The sequence below is a fragment of the Panthera uncia genome, assembly GCF_023721935.1.
Source record: "Panthera uncia isolate 11264 chromosome C1 unlocalized genomic scaffold, Puncia_PCG_1.0 HiC_scaffold_4, whole genome shotgun sequence".
In the NCBI taxonomy this organism is placed as follows: Eukaryota; Metazoa; Chordata; class Mammalia; order Carnivora; family Felidae; genus Panthera; species Panthera uncia.
The window spans coordinates 90,592,172-90,598,171 of record NW_026057585.1 but is presented as its reverse complement, the minus strand read 5'-3'; positions in this window follow the sequence as shown (position 1 = coordinate 90,598,171).

Sequence of the window (6,000 nt, the reverse complement as noted above, 5' to 3'; positions counted from 1 at the left end):
CAGATCTTTGAAACTACTGGCATTCAAAACTGAGTTGACTCAGCTTAGACAACTTTTAGACTGTACCAGTGGAGTGAGTCAAGATTTCCAGGACTCTATGGTCGAGCAGATGGCTTCATGAGACTCCAACTCGAGAGCCAGCTGAAGAAGAATTAATTACACAGGACTGAATGAACTGACAAGGGAAATTTTATGGTAGTTATCTGTTTGGAATATGGTTGATCGTGTTTTAGTGTTCCATTTTCCAGATTCATAAGGAATCCCTTTGTCTTTCTTCTTAAGCCATCTGTTTATCCATAACAACTTATCTGATTTTGCTTTTGTAAACTGAACTAAACCATTTAAAATATCTGATCTTCAGGCGCCTGGGTGGCTTAGTTGGCTAAGTGTCCAACTCTTGATTTCGGCTCAGGTCATCATCTCGCAGTTCGTGAGTTCAAGCCCCACATTGGGCTCTGCACTGACAGCACAGAGCCTGCTTGGGATTCTCTCTCTCTCTCTCTCTCTCTCTTTCTCTGCGCCTCCCTCTCTCTCTCTCTCTCAAAATAAATAAATAAACTTAAAATAAAATACCTGGGGCGCCTGGGTGGCTCAGTCGGTTGGGCATCCGACTTTGGCTCAGGTCATGTTCTCAGGGTTCGTGGTTCAAGCCCCGCCTGGGGCTCTGTGCTGACAGCTTGGAGCCTGGAGCCTGCTTCGGATTCTGTGTCTCCCTCTCTCTCTGCCCCTCCCCCACTCACGCTCTTTCTCTCTCAAAAGTAAAATAAACATTAAATAAATAAATAAATACATAAATACATAAATACATAAATACATAAATAAATAAAATACCTGATGTCCTACTTCTTACCAGGATAAATTGATTGTACATCAAGGCATCAAGAGCCATATTGGAGAATGATGTTCCTCAAATCAGGTATGACAAGACTTTTTAAGGAATACATGTTGGATCTACTTATGGAGTTAATGCCTACAAAGATCTCTAAGAAACCTGACCTGGTACCTGGTTTACAAGTGCAAAGGTAGGATATTTGGAATATTTGGGGGACCTCAAAAAGAGAAGAACTCACCCAAATTTACAGCTATGACAGGTGAAAGAAATCTGGGTTGGGTTTCTTAACCTAGGAATAACAAATAATAGAGCCTCCTGAAATTCCAGTTGGAGATTCCTTACGAAAACTTCCAGACAAAAGTTAATTTTGTAATTGTTTAAAACCGAATGGCTTTAAAGTTTGCAAAGCAAATTTGGGAGGTCCTTAGGGCAAATTAATACACTCACCGCACCTGTATAAACTATCAGACCAGATTATGAGGCCAGGCTTTATTTTGTGATCAAGAATAATTTTTCTTTGAGATTATTATGATCATAAGGGGTTTTGCAGGGACCACAGGGACAAGTTGGGAGGACCTTGAAATTTAGTGGGCATCTTGCCTGGCCGGTGAACCAGTTACCTCTGCCTTTCCTTACCACTGAGCTACTTTATAGCTCAAAACTGTAGAAAGTTGACAGTAACGGAGATGCTTCTTGTCTATTGAAATGCAGATTGTGTCTAGCAGAGTGTAATTGATTACCTGTGGATACTGACCAACCTAGCCAGTTTTGCATTTGTTTATAGATTAATTTCATTGCTCCTTATCTCCCTATAATTGTGTATAATTACTCCCTATCTCCCTTTAATTGTGAACCTAACTGGTTCCCCCATCATCTAATAAGTTCCATAAAATCTTCAATACAGGTTCATCCCATATCCTTATGAGAGTCAACATGTTATCTTTATTGAAAATTATCCTTTGGGTCTCTGTTATGTAGGGTGCATAGAACAGTGCCTGATACCCAGTACAGGCTCAATAAATGTTAGCTTTTTTTTTTTTAATGTTTATTTATTTACTTTGAGAGGGGGAGGGGAAGGGGCAGAGAGAGAAGGAGAGAGAGGATCCCAAGCAGGCTCCACACTCAGTGAAGACCCCAACGCGGGGCTCGAACCTACGAGCCGTGAGATCATGCCCTGAGCTGAAACCAAGAGGTGGATGCTCAATGGACTGAGCCACCTGGGTGCCCCAATGTTAGTTTTTTAGGTAAAGGATTCCAATTACCCCTATCTTACAGGTGAGGAGAATAAGGTGCAGGGAAAGTAAACAAAGTTGCTTAGACGACACAGCGCGTCAGAGGTGGAACAGAACTAGAAGTCAAGTCTATCTACGCCTCCAAGCCCCTGATTTTTTGTCCCCCTCCCACAGTCCTCTCTGGCTGTGCTCTGCTAACTCCCACTCCTTCTTCAGAGATGGAGTCTTTCTGGATCCCTCTGGACCAGGTTAGCATCTCCATCCCCAGCTCTGTATCCTCCCCTATTAGGCCCACAGCCTAAATATGTTGCAACCATCAACGTCTTCATCTAAAGGATGAGCTGCATCGGGCCAGGGACCGAGACCTTTTCCATCACCATCCAGCTCAGAGCCAGCATGCGGCAAATGCCCACGTGCGAGTGCAGGAAGTAAGACATCCTGTAGCCATGGCATTTTCTCCCCCTGGGAAGGAGAGCAGGGGTGCTTTCTGGAACTGCCTAGAAGCCCTCAGCATCTCCGTTCTCTGCCAGCCCAACGCTCCCTGGGCTCCTGTCGGCTCAAGCGGCATCAAACCTCTTAAAGAGGATGCCCGGAGCCACCAGCCCCTCAGGACTTGAGTTCCTGGGTTTTGTTGTTGTTTCCCCACCCCCCAAATCAAATTCCAGAAATCCAGGTTTAAAAATAACCAAGAAATGCAATCTTCTCCACCAAGCCGCTTGGCAAAAACAAATCCTCCACAAAGACCAGTGTGCAGTCTTACTTACACACTTACTCATTTTCAGACGCCAGCTCAGCTCTGTTCTGGGTGGGGAGGAAGAGGGGCCCGGGGCTGAAGGGCAAGGGCACGGGAGCCAGACACAAGCTGGGCTGGATATTGGGACGACCCGGCACGGCAGGCACACGCCCTTGTGGGAAGGCAGCTGTTTGGGACCTGCCGTGAAGTCCGGTTTTCCTTGGAGTCCCAGCCTGCTGGTCCCCAGCCCTGGATCGGGCAGAAGATCAAAGCAGCCCTGGAAAACGGCCTCCATTAGTGATCCAGAATTCACTCTCCTTCCCTGGGGAGACATCAGCTTCTGCTCGAGCCTGCCTTTCCCCATCATTACTTAGGGAACTGGCTGGTGGTAATAGGGAGTAGCATTTAAACTCCTGCTAACAACAACCTCAAACTCCTTCCTCTTTTCTACATGGTCTATTTTCTGACCTGTCATCTTTCTTAATGCCTATTTTGTGGGCGAGAAAAATGTGTGATGGAAGAGAGGAAATTCAGGACCAGGGAAGGCTTGGAAAACTGTCAAAATTTCATATTTCCTCCTCCTTTGAATCAGCATTTATGTCCCTCAATGGGGTTTTCCTGCATATGCTTGTATAACTCCCTTTTAAAACAATTTTTGCTGTTTTTTCCTTTCCCTGCCCCTGGGTAAGTCATTCCAACGACTACTTTCCACCTCAAAAGAAAGTAGTGGACAGGAAAAAAGTGGTCGTGTGGTCTGTTGGCTACAACTCCCAGTGGAGCCGGGAGCCTTTGGTTCTATTCTGAGCCTTTTTTGGGAACAGGACGAAGGAAGGGGACGCGAGCCTTGCCCTTTTACGGGAGCTCCCGGGACCCTGTGCCAGCAGGAGGAAGTTGCTTACTTCACATCAGAAGGGAGCCGGAACCGGCATTTATGAAACACCTACGAAGTGCCAGGCCCACTTAATCCTCATAAGGTTGTGAGATAGGTTTTGCGACTTCCACATGACAGATGAGGAAGCTGAGGCTCAGAGAGATGTGGAGCGGCCCCAGGGTAGCACAGCTTGGCAGCTGGGAACTCAGCCTGGTTCAGATTCTTAGGTCTGAGCTGTTTTCACTACAATGTGCAACCCGCCAACCATGTAACATTCATTGAGTTACTGAATTTATTGAGCACCTAGTATGTGCCACACACCCCCCCCATTGTAATTGTGATCAAAGCAAAGATCCTTTTTTTTTTTTTAATGGAGCTTATATTCTAGTTGGGGGTGGGGCGGAGGCAGGAGGTAGACAAAAAATACACATAATAAATACGTAAATTATGTAACATGGTGTGTCTTATATGCTGAGGACAAAGGAAAAAGTAGAGGTGGCTAGGGGTATTGGGAGGACTGGAGACCCAGTTGTACACTTAGGATAATCAAGACAGACCTCATGGAGGTGGTGATGTTTGCGTGAGGATTTATAGGAGAAATTGGCGGGGCGGGGGGCACCTGGGTGGCTCAGTCGATTGAGCATCCAGCTCTTGATTTCAGCTTGGGTCACGGTCTCACGGTTTGTGAGTTCAAGCCCCACCTGGGGCTCTGTGCTGACAGTGTGGAGCCTGCTTGGGATTCTCTGTCTCTGCCCATCCCCCACTCCTGCACGAATTCTCTCTCCCTCCCCCCCCCCCTCAAAATAAATAAACCCTTTTTAAAAATAAATAAAAGAGGGGCGCCTGGGTGGCTCGGTCGGTTAAGCGTCCGACTTCGGCTCAGGTCATGATCTCACGGTCTGTGAGTTCGAGCTCCGCGTCGGGCTCTGTGCTGACAGCTCAGAGCCTGGAGCCTGTTTCAGATTCTGTGTCTCCCTCTCTCTCTGACCCTCCCCTGTTCATGCTCTGTCTCTCTCTGTCTCAAAAATAAATAAACATTAAAAAAAAAATTAAAAAAAATAAAAATAAATAAAAGAGAAATGGGAGTTGGGGGCGGTGTTTGAGCGAAGTTATCACTGTCCGAGGCAACAGTCAAGTCAGTGCAAAGACAGGAAGGTGGGAGTTTGCCCAGTGCGTTTGACCGATAGCAAGAAGGGGAGGGTGTGTGCATGTCACAGAGATGGCAAGGGGTCCTTACCCAGGAAAGGGCCACTCTGGTGTGTTGGGTTGTGTTGGGAGTAGACCTCAGGTGCGGGGAAGAAGCAGGGAGAGGGGGAAGGGGCTGTGGCGGTGGCCAGCTAAGAGACCCTGCCGTTTTGGAAGCAGTGGAGGTGGTGAGTGGAGGTTGGATTCTGGATTTATTCTGAAGGCAGAGACAGCAGGGTTTCCTGATGGGCTAGATGGGGAGTGTGAGAGGGAGACGTCGGGGCACCTCCGAGGTTTCTGCTGGCCAGAGGAAGGTTTTGGGTGGGGCAGATCTGGGCAGGGAAGGAAGACCAGGAGTTCTGGTTTCGGACATAGTGAGTTCGAGACGTGCAACCTCTCTCCATACGGGGCCAGATAAATAACATCCAGGGCAAGACTGAAGAGGCCAATTTATGAGGAGTCTCCAAACAAACCAGCCAATTTCAGAGTTTCCCCAACATCGCCTTCCTCTTAACCAGCTTTTTTTTTTTTTTTAAACTCGGTGCGGGGGAGGGGTGTCCATGAACTTGGATGGGAAAAAATTACATCTCCCCCCGCCCCCAACCTCTTACTGGAATGTTGCATTTCCTTCGATTATGAATGTAGGCAACGAACCTCAGGAGACTTAGCAAGGCTGGCGACTGCTACCAATAAGAATCACAGACGTTTTCGTTTTACATCATCGGTGCCACAGATTACCCTCAAATGCCTTTTATCGTTATCACTTCTTTGAACTTATGGTAATTATTAGATGTCACCCCATTTTATGATTTCATGCGTTAACAAGCACGTGTATTACCGCCTCATAAATTTGAATTTGAGACATTTTTGATGACGATATTTTATCATACTTAGTTTCCCTGGTAATCTTATGCATTTTATTGTTTGGGGAAGTCTCATCAGCTCCCCCCGACTGTCACAGGGGTCCCTGGCACAAAAGAGTTAAGACCCTGATCTAGGTTAAATATCCTTGATGAGAGAGGAGCAAATATAAATAAATAAGTCACTAAAATCTCTTGATCTGGGGCAGGAACCATGCCAGGAATTTTATAGACATTCCCTAAGTTAATCCTTACAGTTGCAAGGTGGATATTCTCATTATTCCCCT